Below are 18778 nucleotides of genomic sequence, written 5' to 3' on the forward strand. Positions count from 1 at the left end.
TCCTGCTGTTGGAACCTGAAGGCGGCTGTTCCCACTGTGGTGGCCCTTCCTGCAGGATACCCTGAGACTAGCCCGCTTCCCCCAGACTCCATGGAGAAAGGAAGGGTTCCATGCTTAAGACTTGGAGGGCAGAGAAGCCGCCCCAGAGAAAGAAAGCAGACTTTTCCAGAGACAGGAGAGGGTGGGACAGGCTGGGGAAAGTTGTCAGAGCCACGTACCTAAAACGGTGAGCTGGGTCCCGCTGTCAAGCACATGCCTTGGTGAATTATGCTTGGATTGAAACCTCCGGGGCCAGCACCTGGGGCCAGTCCAGGAGCTGTGCTGGAGCAGGAACCTGCTGGGTGTGAGGGGCACAGGGCTGCAGTGTGGAGGTTGTGACCTAGGCACAGGGCAGGGGGTGCCCAGTATCCCAGTAGTGTCTCTGTGCCTGTTCCCTGTCTGAGGCAGGTGCCGTCCACAGCCTTGGAGTCACCGCAGCCTGTGTCCCACTCTCTGAAGCTGTTGGTGCCGATGGCAACCTGGCCCAGTGAGTCCGAGCAACTCCCTGAGTGACACATCCCCTCAGGCAGCTGTGCGGTGTGGCTGAGGAGTGCTGAGCTGCCTCAGACCTGCCCAACCTCACTTGGCTCCATTTTAAGGGCCTCTGAAATACGCCACAAGTGTCCCCAGTCAAGCCAGGCTGCCAGGCTGACTTCCTCCCTGGACCAGGTTGCTGGGTCATTCCCGACTCAAGAGGAGATTCCTCTGCTTTCATATCCATCCATGGAGATGCAGCTCAGTCTCACTTTCTTCATGAAGCCTTTTCTGATCATTCATTCCATCTGTCCACCTATTCATCTGTCTTTGCATCCATCTATCATCTATCCATTCATCCATCCGTTTACCTGTCCGTCCATCCATAAATGAATCCTGTCTACCAGGCACTGTTTTCTGTGCTGGGGACATGGTGTGGTCCTCCATGCTCTCACCCCCATCTCTCCGAGGTCATGGCCAAAAAGGCACTCCTCATGGTCATGTCCAAAGTCCTTCTGCTGTACCTGGTGTCTCTGCTGGATGTGACACGGGGCTGTCCCTCCTTCCAGTGACTCTTTTCCCCTTGGGGTCTGACTCCCCTTTCCTCTTCCCCTGGCATCTGTTTCTCCATGGCCCATGCCCAGCTGCTGACTCCCCAAGACTGCCACTCAGTCCTCTTTCTTGGCCATCTTCACACTCTGTGACCCCTACTATTGCCCACATGGTGAGGCTGGAGTCAATCCCAGCTCCAAACCCTCTCAGCTCAACTGCCTACTGACCATGCCCAGTGAGCTACCCAACAGGACTCTCAAACTAATCACATCCAGAGGAAATGACCACCTTCCCCCAGCCCAGCTCATTTTCCACCTTCAACTCATCACAATGACCATGGGCGGTCTCAGCCCCTCAGCCAGAAACCTGGAGTCCCTGGACTCAGTCACCTCGCCTCCCACACTGAAATGGCTTCTGCGTACTTAGCTACTGCATCTAGACATTCCCTTTTTTTTTTCTCCTTTGAGACAGAATCTCGCTCTGTCGCCCAGACTGGCGTGATCTTGGCTCACTACAACTCTTGCCTCCCAGGTTCTAGGCAATTCTGTCTCAGCCTCAAGAGTAGCTGGGATTACAGGCATGTACCACCACAGCCGGCTAATTTTGTATTTTCAGTAGAGATGGGATTTCACCATATTGGCCAGGCTGGTCTCGAACTCCTGACCTCCGGTGATCCGCCCGCCTTGGCCTCCCAAAGTGCTGGGATTACAGGCATAAGCCACTGTACCCGGTGACATTCCCTTTAAAGCTGAAAGAAGGCTCAATATGATTAAGAAACAATAAAACCACCTTCTGAGACTCTAAAACCACAAGAAGAGTGAACTTTGCTTTTCTGGATTTTAATCTCAAACTCTCTTTGGTACAAGGATGTGGTGTTGAGCTGGGGCTTACTGGGTGCAAGCTCCCTGCCAGGGGTTCAGACCGGAGTGTTTCTACCTTAGAAGCTGGTCTAGTAATTGGTGATTGGTTTTGTGATGTGAACATAAGATTTTTCTTTGTTTATTTGCTTATTTATTTGTTGAGAGAGGGTCTCACTCTGATACTCAAACTGGAGTGAAGTGGCGCCATCACAGCTCACTGCAGCCTTGATCTCCTGCGCTCGAGCGATCCTCACACCTCAGCCTCTTGAGTAGCTGGGACCACAGGCATGTGCTACCATGCCCAGCTATTTTTCTCTTAATTTTTTTTTTGGAGAAATGGGGTCTCACCATGTTGCCCAGGCTGGTCTCAAGATCCTGGGCCTCCCAAAGTGCTGCGATTATAGGCATGAGCCACCATGCCCAGCGAGATTTTTTTTTTTTTTTTTGAGACAGAGTCTTGCTCTGTTGCCACGTTGGAGCACAGTGATGCGACCTCGGCTCACTGCCACCTCCGCCTCCCAGGTTCAACTGATAGTCCTGCTTCAGCCTCCAACTAGCTGGGACTACAGGCGCACACCACCACGCCCAGCTAATTTTTGTATTTTTAGTAGAGACAGGGTTTCACCATGTTGGCCATTATGGTTTCAAACTCCTGACCTTGTGATCCACCCACCTTGGCATCCCAAAGTGCTGGGATTACAGGTGTAAGTCACCCTGCCTGGCCTTTATTTTTTATTTTCAAGAAAAACTTTGTTTTTGGGATGGAGTCTCACTCAGTCACCGACGCTGGAGTGCAGTGGTGGCATCTTGGCTCACTGTAACCTCCTCCTCCCGGGTTCAAGGGATTCTCCTGCTTCAGCCTCCAAGTTGCTGGGACTACAGGCACGTGCCACCACGCCTGGCTTTTTTTTTTTTTTTTTTTTTTTTTTTTTTTTGAGACAGAGTCTTGCTCTTGTCACCCAGGCTGGAATGCAGTGGCACAATCTCAGCAACCTCCACCTCCTGGGTTCACGCCATTCTCCTCCCTCAGCCTCCTGAGTAGCTAGGACTACAGGCACCTGCCACCACACCCGGCTAATTTTTTGTATTTTTAGTAGAGATGGGATTTCACCATGTTACCCAGGATGGTCTCGATCTCCTGACCTCGTGATCCACTTGCTTCAGCCTCCTAAAGTGCTGGGATTACAGGCTTGTGTCACCGAGCCCAGCCAGTTTTTGTATTTTTAGTAGAGATGGGGTTTCACCATGTTGGTCAGGCTAGTCTTGAACTCCTGACCTCGTGATCTCCCCTCCTCAGCCTCCCAAAGTGCTGACATTACAGGCATGAGACACCATCTCCAACCATTTTTTTTTTTTTCCTCCTGAGTCTCATTCTGTTGCCCAGCCTGGAGTGCGGTGGTATGATCTCGGCTCACTGCAACCTCCGCCTTCTGAGTTCCTGGGTTCAAGCAATTCTCATGCCTCAGCCTCTCAAGTAGCTGGGACTGCAGGTATGCTCCACCACACCCAGCTAACTTGTCTATTTTTTACAGAGACAGGGTTTCACCATGTTGGCCAGCCTGGTCTCAATCTCCGGACCTCAAGTGATCCACCCACCTGGGCCTCCCAAAGTCCTGGAATTACAGGCATGAGCCACCATGCCCCAGCCCAAAAAACTCTTTCCTCTTTTAAAATTATGAGAATATAACATTTAAGACAATAATGAATAGAGAAGTGTATTTAAGAATTGCAATATTGGGCTGCGCTCGGTGGCTCACAGCTGTAATGCGAACACTTTGGGAGGCCAAGGTGGGCAGACTGCCTGAGCTCAGGAGTTTGAGACCAGCCTTGGCAACATGGCGAAACCCCATCTCTACTAAAATATTAAAAAAAAAAAAAAAAGGCTGGGTGCTATGGCTCATGCCTGTAAACTCAGCAGTTTCGGAGGCCAAGGAGGGGGAATCACCTAAGGTCAGGAGTTCAAGACCAGCCTGACCAACATGGAGAAACCCTGTCTCTATTAAAAATACAAAATTAGTCAGGCATGGTGGCACATGTCTGTAATCCCAGCTACTTGGGAGGCTGAGGCAGGAGAACTGCTTGAACCCAGGTGGCAGAGGTTGCGGTGAGCCAAGATCATGCCATTGCACTCCAGTCTGGGCAACAACAGTGAAACTCCGTCTCAAAAAAAAAAAAAAAAATTTAGCCTGGTGTAGGTGTGCACCTATAGTCCCAGCTACTCAGGATGCTGAGGCAGAATTGCTTGAACATGGGAGGTGGAGGTTGCAGTAAGCTGAGATCGTGCCATTGCACTTCAACCTGGGCAACAAGAGAGGAACTCTGTCTCAAAAAAAAGAAGTGTAATATTGGCCAGGAGCTGTGGCTCATGCCTGTAATCCCAGCACTTTGGGAGGCTGAGGTGGGCGGATCATGAGGTCAAGAGATCGAGACCATCCTGGCCAACATGGTGAAACCCCATCTCTACTAAAAATACAAAAATTAGCTGGGCATGGTAGCACACAGCAGTAGTCCCAGCTACTCGGAAGGCTGAGGCAGAAGAATGGCTTAAACCCAGGAGGTGGAGGTTGCAGTGAGCCAAGCTCACGCCACTGCACTCCAGCCTAGCAAAAGAGCAAGACTCAATCTAAAAAAAAAAAAAAAAAAAATTGATCTCTCACTCTTTCTCCTGCCATGTTCGGCCCCATTTCCTTTTCTTTTTCTTTTGCAAGACTCCATCTCAAAAAAAAAAAAAAAAAAAGAAGTATAATATTTTTTGTCTCTCCCTCTCTCTCTCCTGCTACATAGAGCCCCATTTCCTTTTTTTTGAGACAGTTTAATGCTTGTTGCCCAGGCCAGAATGCAATGGCACAACCTTGGCTCACTGTAACCTCCACCTCCTGGATTCAAGCAATTCTCCTGACCCAGCCTCCCGAGTAGCTGGGATTACAGGCATGCACCACCACGCCCGGCTAATTTTTTGTATTTTTAGTAGAGACAGGGTTTCTCCACATTGGCCAGGCTGGTTTTGAACTGCCAACCTCAGGTGATTCACCCTCCTCAGCTTCCCAAAGTGATGAGATTACAGGTGTGAGTCACCATACCTGGCTCCATTTCTATAATTGCAGTCAACCATACATAGCATTAATATTTCCACTTAACTATTTTTAAATGTACAGCCCCATGGCACTAAGTACATTCACACTTGGGCAAACTTCACCACCATCCATCTCCAGGACTCTTTCATCTTCCCAAACAGAAACTCTAAACCCATTAACTACAGTACCCCATTCTTCCTTCCCCCTTGCCCTGATAACCTCAAAGCTACTTTTTGTCTATGTGAATTTGCCAGTTCTAGGTACCTCATAAAAGTGGACTCAAATGACATTTGTCTCTTTGTGTCTGGCCTATTTCACTAAGTATAATGTCTTCAAGTTTCATCCATGTTGTAGAAGATTTTGAAATCAATTTAAAAATAATTAACAATTAAAACCTATTAAGACCTATTCAAAGTAGTCCAGCTGGGCGCGGAGACTCACGCCTGTAATCCCAGCACTGTGGGAGGCCGAGGCGGGGGGATCACCAGGCCAGGAGATCCAGACCATCCTGGCTAACACAGTCAAACCCCGCCTCTACTAAAAATACAAAAAAATAGCTGGGCGTGGTGGTATGCACCTGTAGTCCCAGCTACTTGGGACGCTGAGGCAGGAGAATCGCTTGAACCTAGGAGGTGGAGGTTTCAGTGTGCCAAGATTGTGCCACTGCACTATGTCCCAGGTGACAGAGCAGGACTCTGTCTTAAAAAAATAATAAATTTTTTAAAAAGTTCAAATGTGGCCTTTGAAAAGTGTGTTGGGTCTGTCAGTATACAGTATATAAAATGTATGAAAGGTAGCCTGTTCCAGAGTTAAGTTTGAAGAGCTGAGGACCATCTGCATATACACAGCACGCCCTTTCCCTGCACCACAGTATCCTCAAAAATTCTTCCCTCCAATCTTTTTTTTTTTTTTCTGAGACAGGGTCTCACTCTGTCACCCAGGCTGGAGTGCAGTAGCATGATCACAGCTCACTGCAGCCTTGACCTCCTAAAGCAATCCTCCCATCTCAGCCTCCTGAGTAGCTGGGATTACAGACGTGAGCCACTACACCCAGTTATTTATTTATTTTTTTTAGAGACAGGGTCCCACCGTGTTGCCCAGCACAACTGGAACTCCTGGGTACAAGCAATCCACCCACCTTGGCCTCCCAAAATGCTGAGATTACAGGCATGAACCACCACACCTGGCCTCCAATCTCTTCCAATTTCAGAACCTTATCTTTCTATCACTATAACACTATTTCCCTCACAAGATGCAAGGTTATCATCAAGAAAGGCAGTAAAAGTGAAGATTTCTAGCATTTCTCTCTCAGTCCCATTTGATGCTTGCATCTTATTTTGCGTTGCACTTCACATCCTGACATATGGAATACTTGTCAGTTAGGCTTACAACAGCCTTAGAGTGATCATGTGGGTAATCTTGATGAGAGACATGATCATTAAATTCTAACCAAAATGTAGCATCCAAACATAAGACAAATACTTACATGTGATAAATCCTGCATGAAAGAGAGGATAAGGGTGCCCACCTTTGATAATCTGTCCCAGATCAAGGCAGTAAAATTGCTGCAAAGAAAAAACACAAAAGCATGTCTGCCAATTGCTGGCCTGTGTTAGAGAGGGTTCTTTCTAGGGGCACCAGAGGGAATGGAGTGTAATTCAAACTGGAAGCCTTTTAAAGCCAGAGCTAGCTCACCTATTGAGGCTATACCTTTTAACTCCACTCAATTTCAGTAGTTAGGACTCTTGCTCCAAGTGACAGAAACCCCACTCAAACTAGCTTAAGCCTAAAGACAGATTTATGGACTGTCTCATGGAATTCATAAACAAGATCGTTCTGACTATCTCTCAGAACTCATTGGCCTTAAGAACTCTGTGGAGCCAGAGACTCAAACACCACTCTCTTCTCTTGTCATGTCTCCATTTCTTTGAGATTTGTCCTTTTATCTCAGCAATTCTCCCAATCCTCTAGTTCACATAATCTGAAGCATGGTTACAGGGAGCTCCTAAATTTTATATTTTGCCATCAGAGAGCCTGGTTCAACTCTCCTTCAGTCTCCGTTCGAAAAATTTGTGTAAGGACATTTATTGGACTGGTCTGGGCAGGTGCATTCCCTTGAATCAATCAGCACTGGGCATAGGACAAGTTCACATGATAATCAGGCAACCTAGAAAGAGGAAGGAAGGAGCAGAGGCAGCCCTTAGAAGGCAAGTAGTGCCAGAATGACATTCCCATGGGTGTTCTCTGCATCAACAACCCTACCATCCTGATGTTTTCTTTTGCCTTCATTAATATTTGTGTGAGTCTGGAGAAATATACCATGTTCATGGATTGGAATACTCAATATTATAAAGATCAGTTCTCCTCAAAATGATTTCTAGATTACATGTAATTCTTATCAAAATCTAAACATATTTCTTTCTTCTTTTTATTTATTATTTATTTTTTTGATACAGAGTCTTGCTCTGTCACCCAGGCTGGAGTGCAGTGGCGCAGTCTCGACTCACTGCAGGCTCCACCTCCCGTGTTCACACCATTCTCCTGCCTCATCCTCCCAAGTAGCTGGGAATACAGGCGTCCGCCACACCTTCCCCCCCGCTTTTGTTTGTTTGTTTTGTATTTTTGGTAGAGATGGGGTTTTACGGTTTTAGCTAGAATGGTCTTGAGCTCCTGACTTTGGGATCCGCCCACCCCAGCCTCCCACAGGGCTGGGATTACAGATGTGAGCCACTGAGTCTGGCCTTTTTTTTTTTCTTTAATAAACAGTTACCATTAGGATGAATCTCAACATATTTCTTAATAAATATTGACAAGCTGATTCTAATGTTTTTTAGAAAGCGTCTTGCTCTGTTGTCTAAGCTGGAGTATAGTGGTGCAATTATGGCTCACTGCAGCCTCAAACTCCAGGGCTCAAGTGATCCTCCCACGTCAGTCTCTCCAAGTGCTAGGATTACAGATGTCTGCCAACATGCCTGGCTAATTCTAAATTTATATGAAAATGCAGGCTGGGTGTTGTGGCTCACGCCTGTAATCCCAGAACTTTGGGAAGCAGAGGCGGGTGAATCACCTGAGGTCAAGAGTTTGAGACCGGCCTGGTCTACATGGCAAAACCCCATCTCTACTATAAAAACAAAAAAAAAAATTAGCCAAGCATAGTGGCACATGCCTGTAATCCCAGCTACTCGGGAGGCTGAGACAGGAGAATCACGTGAACCCAGGAGGCAGAGGTTACAGTGAGTTGAGATTGCACCATTGCACTCCAGCCTGGGCAACAAGAGTGAAACTCTTTCTTAAAAAAAAAAAAAAAAAAAAAAAAAAAAAAAAAAAAAAGCAAAGGTCCAAGAATAGCCAAAATACTGGCTTGTTCTGAAAGCTCTGGTCTATGAAATAATCCACTTCTTTATTTTGTGGGGTTTTTTTTGTTTGTTTTTGTTTTGAGACAGAAACTCCTCGTTCTGTTGCCCAGGCTGGAGTACAGTGGCGTGGTCTCAGCTCACTGCAAGCTCTGCCTCCTGGGCTCATGCCATTCTCCTGCCTCAACCTCTCAAACAGGTACCCACTGCCTCAGCTTCCAAGTGGCTGGGATGACAGGCACCTGCCACCGTGCCTGGCTAATTTTTGTATTTTTAGTAGAGACGGGTTTTCGCCATGTTGCCCAGGCTGGTTTCAAACTCCTGACAGGTGATCCACCCACCTTGGCCTCGCAGAGTGATGGGATTACATACATGAGCCACTGTGCCCGGCTACTGATACAATAACATTATTCTTAACTCTGGTTCAAAGACTTGTTGAAGAAGCAGACAATGAACATGACAGAATTGAAACTGATTTGAGGAATCGATTAAAATCTCCATCTAGGTCAGGCACAATGGCTCACTCCTATAATCCCAGCACTTTGGGAGGCCAAGACAGGCGGATCACTTGAGGTCAGGAGTTCGAGACTAGCCCAGCAAACACGCTGAAACCCCATCTCTACTAAAAATACAAACATTCGCTGGGCGTGTTGGTGTGCACCTGTAATCCCAGTTATTCAGGAGGCTGAGCCACGAGGATCACTTCAACCCAGGAGGTGGAGGTTGCAGTGAGCCACGATCACGCCACTGCACTCCAGCCTGGGCAACAGAGTGAGACCCTGTCTCAAAAAAAAAAAAATTCCCCATTCATACATGATGAAACCCAAAGATCAAAAGAAAGCAGAACGATTTTTTTGGAGCAAAACACACTGCTTGCTGTCAATAAAAAGATTACAGTCCTAACCTTTTCCCCAAGAATTCTGTCAGATAATCTCAAAGTCATCAAAATGAAATGAGATTATTTAAAGATGAAGGACTTTAAGAAAAATATTTGGCCAGGCACGGTGACCAATGCTTGTAATCCCAGCACTTTGGAAGGCCGAGGCTGGTGGATCACCTGAAGTCAGGAGTTCAAGACCAGCCTGGCCAACATCATGAAACTGCATCTCCACTAAACAAACAAAAACTGGCTGGGCACGGTGGCGGGTGCATCTAATTCCAGCTACTCAGGAGGCTGAGGCAAGAGAATCACTTGAACCCAGGAGGCGGAAGGTGTGCGCCTGTAATCCCAGTTACTAGGGAGGCTGAGGCACGAGAATTGCTTCCGTTCAGGAGACGGAGGTTGCAGTGAACTGAGATCTCACCACTGCACTCCAGCCTGGGTGACAGAATGAGACGGCCTGAAAAAAACAAAACAAAACAAAACAAAACAAAAAATCAGTGCTATTTTATCTTAAGTGTTTTATGATTAAACGTCTACAATTGTCTTTTGCACTAAGTTTACTATTTTTATTGTATTAAACTTCAGATTCACGGGGCACATGTGCAGGTGTGTTCCATGAGTACACTGCAAAATGCTAAGGTTTGGGCTTCTAGTGAACCCATCACCCAATCACTGACCATAGTACCCAATGAGCAGTTTTTCAACCCTTTCCGCTCCTTCCCTTCCCACCTGTGGAGCTCCCAGTGTCTGTTATTTCCATCTTTATGTCCATTTGAACCAAGTGTTTAGCTATTTATTTATTAATTTACTTTTGAGACAGAGTCTCGCTCCTTCACCCTGGCTGGAGCGCAGTGGCACCATCTCAGCTCACTGCAACGTTCGCCTCCCGGGTTCAAGCGATTCTCCTGCCTCAGCCTTCTGAGTAGCTGGGATTACAGGCACGCACCACCACACCAGGCAAACTTTTGCAATTTTAGTAGAAATGGGGTTCCACCATGTTGGCCAGGCTGGTATCGAACTCCTGACCTCAAGTGATCCACCTGCTTTGCCCTCCCAGAGTGCTGGCATTATAGGTACGAGCCACTGCACCTTGCGTATTTTTAAATAATACTTAATTTTCTTTCATTTTGCTAATAATTTAGAGTACAATTATATAATGATGTAAACTTCTTTGGGGGGTGGGAAGGGGTCTTACTCTGTTACCCAGGCTAGAGTGCAATGGCTCAATCATGCTTCCCTGCTGCCTCAAATTCCTGGGCTCAAGTGATCCTCCCACCTCAGCCTCCCAAACAGCTGGGACCACAGGCACGCACCACCATGCCCAGCTCATTTTTCTAATTTTGTGGAGACAGGGTCTTGCTATGTTGCCCAGGGGGGTGTCAAATTCCTGAGCTCAAGCAATCTGCCCACCTTGGCTTCCCAAAGTGCTGGGGTTATAGGCATAAACCACCGTCCCTGGCCTAATAATGTAGAATTTTACTTAATGCTTCATAATATCATTTTAAAAGATTATATTTGAAATGTATTTAAATATGTAGCTTAATCTTTTGAAAAACATTTGAATTCCTAACAGATTATAAAATACTAGTTGTGCCCAGGAGGCGGAGGTTGCAATGAACAGAGACCACACAACTGCACTCCAGCCGGGGTGACAGAGCAAGACTCCAACTCAAAAAAAAAAAAATAGTTGTGTTAGGGTTCAAACCAGAGAAGCAGAACCAGTAGGAGAGATACACAGATTCAGATATACATAAACACACAGTGACACACATCTGCATAGATAAAGATATGGATGGCTTCTAGCCGGGCACAGTGGCTCACGCCTGTAATCCCAGCACTTTGGGAGGCCGAGGCAGGCAGATCACCTGAGGTCAGGAGTTTGAGACCAGCCTGGCCAACATGATGAAACTCTGTCTCTAATAAAAATACAAAAATTAGCCAGGTGTGGTGGTGCATGCCTGTAGTTCCAGCAAATCAGGAGGCTGAGGCAGGAGAATCGCTTGAACCTGGGAGGCAGAGATTGCAGTGAACCGAGATCGTGCCATTACACTCCAGCCTGAGTGACAAAGCTAGACTCCGACTGTAACAAACAAACAAACAAACAAAAAAGCTATATACAGACATACATCTAGATAGACAGATATACTGGTAAAAGCTTGGCTTCTGCATTTGTGGGGTTGGCTAAGCAAGCCCAGAGCCCACAGGACTGGCTGTCAGGAAACGACAATCACCGGCGGGCTGGAGCTGCACAGGCAGCTCCTGTGAAAAGCTTGCTTTTCACAGGCACTCAGGAAGAAAGATCCAGAGGGAAGGGAGCACAATTGTGGACTCAACTGCTATTTGAAGTCTGTGCTCCAGAGAGTCCTAAGCCCTCTCTTTTTTTAAAAAAGAAACATAAACTTTTTGGCTGGCTGTGGTGGCACAAGCTGTAGCTCAGCTGCTCAGGAGGTTGAGGCAGGAGAACTGCTTGAGCACAGGAGTTAGAATCTAGCCTGAGAGGCATAACAAGACTTTGGTTCTAAAAAGTATTTAAAAAATAGTCTGGCCACAGTGGCTCACGACCATAGCCCCAGCACTTTGGGAGGCCAAGGCGGGTGAACTGTTTGAAGCCAGGAGTTCAAGATCAGCCTGGCCAACATGGTGAAACCCCGTCTCTACTAAAAACACAAAAATCAGCCAGGTGTGGTGGCGCACGCCTGTAATCCCAGCTACTTGGGAGGCTGAGGTGGAAGAATTGCTTGAACCTGGGAGGCAGAGCTTGCAGTGAGCCAACACTGTACTGCTGCACTCCAGCCTGGGTGACAGAGTGAGACTCTGTCTCAAAAAAAAAATAAGAAATATTTTCAAAATAAAACACTTCTAATTTTTAAATTTTTTTTTCTTTAGCAGCACATTGGGAAGTTGAGTAAACTTTTAATTTTAAAACAGTTTTAGAATTACAGACATATTGCCAAGACAGCACAAAGTTCACACATACCCTTGTACCTGGCTTCCTTCTTTTGAACATCTTAAATTAGTATGGTAAATTGCTACAGTTAAAAAACCTAGCTGGGCATGGTACCTCACACCTATGATCCCAGCACTTTGGGAAGCCAAAGTGGGAGGATTACTTGAGTCTTGGAGTTCAAGACTAGCCTGGGATACACAGTGAGACCTTGTTTTAGTTAAAAAAATAATAATAATAAAATTTAAGGCCGGGCACGGTGGCTCATGCCTATAATCACAACACCTTGAGAGGCCGAGGCAGGCGGATCACCTGAGGTCGGGAGTTCAAGATAAGCCTGACCAACATGGAGAAACCCGGTCTCTACTAAAAATACAAAATAAGTCAGACGTGGTGGGGCATGCTTGTAATCCCAGCTACTTGGGATGCTGATGCAGAAGAATCACTTGAAACCAGGAGGCGGAGGTTGCAATGAGCCGAGATCTCGCCATTGCACTCCAGCCTGGGCAACAAGAGTGAAACCCCAACTCAAAAAAAAAATTTTTTTTAATGAAAAATTGGACCAGGCTGGAGCACAGTGGCACAGTCACATCTCACTGCAGCATCAAACTCCTGGGCTCAAGCAATTCTCCCTCCTCAGCCTCCCTAGCAGCTGGGACTGTAAGTGCATACCACCATGCTGACTAAAAGAAAAAAAAAATTTAGAGAGATGTAGTCTCGCTATGTTGCCCAGGCTAGTCTCACACTCCTGACCTCAAGATCTTCCCATCTTAGCCTCCCAAAGTGCTAGGATGTGAGCCACCATCTCCCGTCCCAATAAACCAATACTGACACATTATTACTAACTAAGGTTCACCTTGATTCAGATTTCTTTACTATTTCCCCTAATGTTCTTTTCCTGTCCCAAGATCTCATCCAGGAGACCATACTATGTCTAGTTCTTAAGTCTCCTCAGGATTGCTGGAGTGCAGTGACTCCATCTCGGCTCACTGCAACCTCTGACCACTGAGTTCAAGCTATTCTCCTGCCTCAGCCTCCCCACTTGCTGGGATTACAGGCACGTGCCACCATGCCCAGCAGTGCAGTGGGGTGATCTTGGCTCACTGTAACCTCCGCCTTCTGGGTTCAAAAGATTCTCCAGCCCCAGTCTCCCAAGTAGCTGTGATTACAGGTGTGTGCCACCACTCACTGTCTTTTTTTTTTTTGGAGACAGAGTTTGAGATGGGGCTTCACCACATTGGCCAGGCTGGTCTAGAACTCCTGGCCTCAGGTCATCCACCCACCTCAGCCTCCCAAAGTGCCGGGATTACAGGTGTGAGCAACTGTGCCCAGGCTGTTCTGCACTTCACTTGCAAAATACTTTTCCCTTTACAATAAATTGCTCTATGCTGCATCACCTTTGCTGTGTGATTCTTATTTAAGTTCTTTATTTATTTTAATTATTTCTTCTTTTTGAAACAGGGTCTCACTATGTTGCCCAGGCTGGTCTCAAACCTTTGAGCTCAAGCAATTCGCCCACCGTGGCCTCCCAAAGAGCTGGGATGACAGGCATTAGCCACCACACCCAGCCTAAATTCTTTGAAACTTAAAACTGCGGACCCAAAAGAGCTGTCAATCATTGCACCACTGCCATCCAGCCTGGGTGACAGTCTAAGGCCTCATCTCACAAAAGGAAAAAGATATATTAAAAATAAATAAATAAATAAAATTTTTTTCCCTTAAAAACAGGGTATCCCAGTCAGGCACGGTAGCTCACACCTGTAATCCTTGCACTTTGGGAGGCCGAGGCAGGTGAGTCATCTGAGGTCAAGAGTTCAAGACCAACCAGGCCTACATGGTGAAACCCTGGCTCTAATAAAAAAAAAAAAAAAAAAACACAAAAATTAGCTGGACACGGTGGAAGTTGCCTGTAATCGCTGCTACTCGGGAGGCTGAGGGAGGAGAATCACTTGAACTTGGGAGGCGGAGGTTGCAGTGAACCCAAGAGTGCACCAGTGTCCTCCAGTCTGGGCTCCTACAGAGTGAGACTCCAGTTTAAAAACAAATACAAATAAAGAAGACAGGGTCTCCCTCTGTTGCCCAGACCAGAGTGCAGTGACGCGGTCACGGCTCACTGCACCCTTGACCTCCCATGCTCAACTGATTCTCCTGCCTCAGTAGCTGGGACTACCGGCACACATCACCATGCCTGGCGAATTTTTTAATTTTTTGGGGTGATTGTCTCGCTATGTTGCCCAGGCTGCTCTTGAACTCTTGGCCTGAAGTGATCCTCCTACCAAGTCCTCCTTACAAACAGCTGGCATGACAGGCGTGAGCCTCCGCACCCAGCTCTCCAAAGCTGCCTGTTCCTTGAGCATGATGTGTAACAAGGGGAGCGAGAGTGAGAGCAGCACCGTGGGGAAGGGACAGGACTGCCACCCTGAGCTATGTGACGTTAGGCCAGACCCCTCTTCTCCAAGTGAGATCAACCACATGAGTGATCTCGGGAGCCCGTGCGCGCTCAGACAGCCTGGATTTTAGCTTCGTAGATGTATGGGAACCTGTGAAGGTTTAGAGATGCTGGGAGAACCTTTTTCCAGGGAGAGTTTTCCAAACAGGGAACAAACAGAGCCACCCTGGGCCCCGCTGAGGGAGGATCCTACCAGAAGCCGTCACCACTGTCTCGCTCCACGCCGGTGGTGATGTTGATGTCATCGATGCAGGTAGTTGGTGTCGTGTACAGAAGCACAGACGGCTGCAGTCTCGCATACTTGAAGAAATCAAAGTCTGTGTTCTGGACAAAGTAACCCTTGGGATACCTAGGACGGGAGGACTGTGGTTCGCTGGGCCCTCGCCATGGGTCTTTTGCCCTCAGTTCACGTGCCCCCCAGATCAGGGCCTCCTCTCTGCAAAGGCCACCCTGTCCCTGGCAGGAAGACCACAGGGTGGGGCGGGAAGGTGGGTGCGTGCAGTGGAGGCACGATGGTACACACTTGGACGTGTCGGTCACATACGGATGGTCCCTGGTGGCACGGTGGGGGAGTGAGTGGGCTGTTGATGGCAAGAGTGACATAGAGGCGGGTGGGCAGGGGCCCCACCTGGAACAGGCTGCTGCTGTCAGCCTCGAAGGGGAGGTAGCCCCTTTCATGCTCTAGCATGTGGACACCATTCACCCACTGCAGACATAGGAGATATGGGAAGGGGGTGGCAGGTCGGGGCATGAGGAGGGGCTCTGCTATCGGGCACTCCCTCACATAACCCGCAGCATGGGGCTCAGGGGCCTGCCAGCCAGATGGGAAGAACGACATCCCAGTGGGGGTAGATCAGGCCACCTATCCCCCTACACAGGGCACAGTCCCCAGGGCAGGGTAAGGCCTCCCACCGTCCCAACCCAGGAAACAGGCTGTGGGTGGAATCTGAGGGTCCCATGCTGATCAGGAGCTGTGCCCACCCACCCGCCCTGCCTGCTCCTGGCCACACTGACCACAATGGCATAGAAGTGGGCACTGCCAGTCCTCAGCACCACTCTTGTGTGCAGGTCCTGGATCCATTGCTTCAGCAGGGTCACCTCCCGTTCATATCACACCCAGCTGACAAAATGCCCAGTCCTGGCTGATGTCATTGAAGATGGAGAGAACCGGTATGTCCAAGGTGGGGCCAGACTGCAAAGGGAAGGGCTGGGCTCAGCTCCTAGGCCCCCAAAGGGATCCGGGACCAGTGTGCTGCACAGCTGTGGTCCCAGGCCTAGCACAAGCCCTGACACATGGCGGGGACTCCTGGTGGAAAAGACAGATAACTTGCTGATGACAGGTCCACTGCCAGGGCAGGTTGTACACCTGGACCAGTGGGGCCAGGAGATCCTCGTTGGAGCGGATAGCACCCAGTATCTCCCGAGACAGGGGTGAACCCAGGGGCACATCCCAGCCAAAGGCAAGAAAGTTCAGACCTGTGACTAAGATGCAAATGACCCACTGCCTGTCACAGGGAGGAAGGCTGGTTAGGGGAATGGGGGAGCTTTGCTTAGGACACTGTGAGTGAGGCCCACGCTGGCAGCCAGCCCTCTCCTCTCTTTCTCTTGTACTGAATACCACAAAGTCAGAAACAGAGGATGTAGGTTGGGCACAGTGGTTCACACCTGTAATCCCAGCACTTTGGGAGGCAGAGGCAGGCGGATCACAAGGTCAGGAGTTCGAGACCAGCCTGGCCAATATGGTGAAACCCCATTTCTACTAAAAATACAAAAATTAACTGGGAGGGGTGGCGGGCGCCTGTAGTCCCAGCTACTCGGGAGGCTGAGGCAGGAGAATCGCTTGAACCCAGGAGGCAGAGCCTGCAGTGAGCCAAGATTGTGCCATTGCACTGCAGCCTGGGTGACACAGCGAGACTCTCTCACAGAAAAAAAAAAAGAAAAAGAAAAAGAGGATGTAGACCAGGCAAACGCGGCCCAGACCTCACCGGATCCCACTTCTCTGCTGACCACATCCAAGTCAGGAGGGCAACAGGGGTGGCGTCCTTGGTCTGATGTCACTGTCTGTCCTCTATCTGAACCCTGAAAACCAAGCTACCTTCCCACCTCGGCAGAGCCGATCTCAGAATGTCTAAACTGTCCCCTCCTCCGATCCCCGGGCCCAGCTCTGTGCACGGCTTGCCCCTCAGGCATGAGGAGTGTCTGGTGGCTCATGCCTGTAATGAGCGCTTTGGGAAGTCAACGTGGGAGGAGGACTTGAGGTCAGGAGTTCGAGATCAGCCTGGAGAACGTACTGAGACCCTGTATCTTAAAAAACAAAACGAAACCAAAAAGTTGGTTTTTGTTTTGAGACGGAGTCTCAGTCTGTCGCACAGGCTGGAGTGCAGTGGCTTGATCTCGGCTCACTGCAACCTCCGCCTTCCTGGTTCAAGCAATTCTCCTGCCTCTGCATCCCAAGTAGCTGGGATTACAGGTGCTCATCACCACGCCCCGCTAACTTTGTATTTTTAGTAGAGATGGGGTTTCACCACGTTGGCCGCGCTGGTCTTGAACTCCTGGCCTCACGTGATCCGGCCGCCTCGGCCTCCCAAGGTGCTGGGATTACAGGCGTGAGCCACCAAGCCCGACCAAGTTTCTTTTCTTTCTTTTTTTTTTTAATTAGGCATGGCGGTCCCAGCTAACCTGCAAGGCTGGGGCGGGAGAATCGCTTGAGCTCAGAAGTTAGGATTGCGCCATTCCGCTCCAACCTGGGCGGCAGGACCAAACCCAGTCTCAAAAACATTTCAAAAACTAAAAATAAATATTAGAAAGGACACTGCCCAGGGCTCAGCCTTGGCCACCGGACGCGGCTAGACAGGAGCGCTTCCTCCTCCTTCCGCCTTCCCCGCCCTGGTCCTCCTGAGTCTCCCTAGTCCCCCCGGTTCCCCCGTCCTCCAACACCGCGCCCCCAAGCCCGTTGACCTTTAACCTCCTCAGGGCTCCCAGCTCCCGGGCACTCAGGTGAAGGAGCGTGCCGGGCGCCGGGGCTTACACCATTCCCAACGCCGGGCTTCCGGGCGCCTCTCGCAACGGTCGCCGGTACCTCTGCTCCTGGAAGCCCAGGCCTCGGTTGCCGGAGAAGTCGGCTTGGCAGCTTCAGAGGCGTGGAGCTCCTTGCGCTGCCCCTACGCGCTCTCCCAGGTGTACAGCATCCCGCCCAGCAGCGCCTGCGCGCAGCCACACAACAGCGGCCGGAGAGCCGCCCAGGACACCGCCACCAGTCAGACCATACTTCCCGCTCCCTGTCTTGTCAGCCAGTCTGAGGGGATGAGAGCCGCGCGGGGAAAGCCCTGCGGGCCCGTTGCCTGAGGCGCCTGCGGCGTGAGGCGCGTGAGGCCGTCGGCGCCATGTTTGTTGAGGGCGAGTGCCAGGCCTGGAGGGGCGGGGCGGCGCCAGGCGCTGCCCAGTAGAACCTGTGGCTGGAATCCAGGGCTAGGCCTTTGGGGAAGCGAGACCCCCACCCTCAGCTCCAGCCAAGAAGGGCGTCGTCTGCTCCCCATCCCAGCAGAGGCTGGACGATCCAGGGCCGCAGGCCAGGACAGAGCCCCTGAGATTAGTGGCATCCCCGTTTCTTCAAGGGGCACCTCCACTTGCCTTCCCCAGCAGGAATTGGAGCAGGCCCCACGGGAGCCTCTTCCATGACTGCTGGATGCAGCCTCTTGCAGGGATGCACCTCCTTGTGGGGCGGTCGTAGCCTTGACCCTGGACATCTGGGACCCCGACCCTAACCAAGGGGACAGAAACTCCTTGGCTTTGAAGATACATGAAGATACAGGGAGAGAGACCAACTGCAGTGGGTCACACCTGTAATCCCAGCATTTTGGGACGCTGAGGTGGGCGGATCACTTGAGGCCTGGAGTTCGAGACCAGACTGGCCAATATGGCGAAAGCCCCTCTCTACTGAAAATACTAAAAAAAAAAGGAGCCAGGCATGATAGCAGGCGCCTGTAATCCCAGCTACTCAGGAGGCTGAGGCTGAAGAATCACTTGAACCCAGGAGGCGAAGGTTGCAGTGAGCCGAGGTCACACCACTGCAGTCCAACCTGGGTGACAGAGCAAGAATCTATCTCAAAAAAAAAAAAAAAAAATTGCAGGGAGAGGGTGCCCTGCGGAA

At 49.5% G+C, this 18778-nt stretch overlaps 1 protein-coding gene and 2 pseudogenes across 2 annotated transcripts in view; 1 reads left to right on the plus strand and 2 right to left on the minus strand.

The window, feature by feature from the left end:
- LOC114670306 (immunoglobulin lambda constant 6-like) overlaps positions 1–17925 on the minus strand; it is an 80743-nt pseudogene extending 62818 nt beyond the window's left edge. Inside the window, exons 1-4 of the transcript XR_013399669.1 lie at positions 17708–17925; positions 15643–15820; positions 14822–14977; positions 219–334 (exon numbers count right to left, since the gene is read on the minus strand). The product of XR_013399669.1 is annotated as an immunoglobulin lambda constant 6-like (transcript). The remainder of the gene's footprint in view (positions 1–218; positions 335–14821; positions 14978–15642; positions 15821–17707) is intronic.
- The window catches only part of LOC114670397 (phosphatidylinositol 3,4,5-trisphosphate 3-phosphatase TPTE2-like), a 314879-nt pseudogene that overhangs the window by 91504 nt on the left and 204597 nt on the right, over positions 1–18778 (plus strand).
- The window catches only part of LOC114670308 (putative inactive beta-glucuronidase protein GUSBP11), a 129868-nt gene that overhangs the window by 1301 nt on the left and 109789 nt on the right, over positions 1–18778 (minus strand). The window lies entirely within an intron of this gene.

The sequence above is a fragment of the Macaca mulatta genome, chromosome 10 (assembly GCF_049350105.2).
Source record: "Macaca mulatta isolate MMU2019108-1 chromosome 10, T2T-MMU8v2.0, whole genome shotgun sequence".
In the NCBI taxonomy this organism is placed as follows: domain Eukaryota; kingdom Metazoa; phylum Chordata; class Mammalia; order Primates; family Cercopithecidae; genus Macaca; species Macaca mulatta.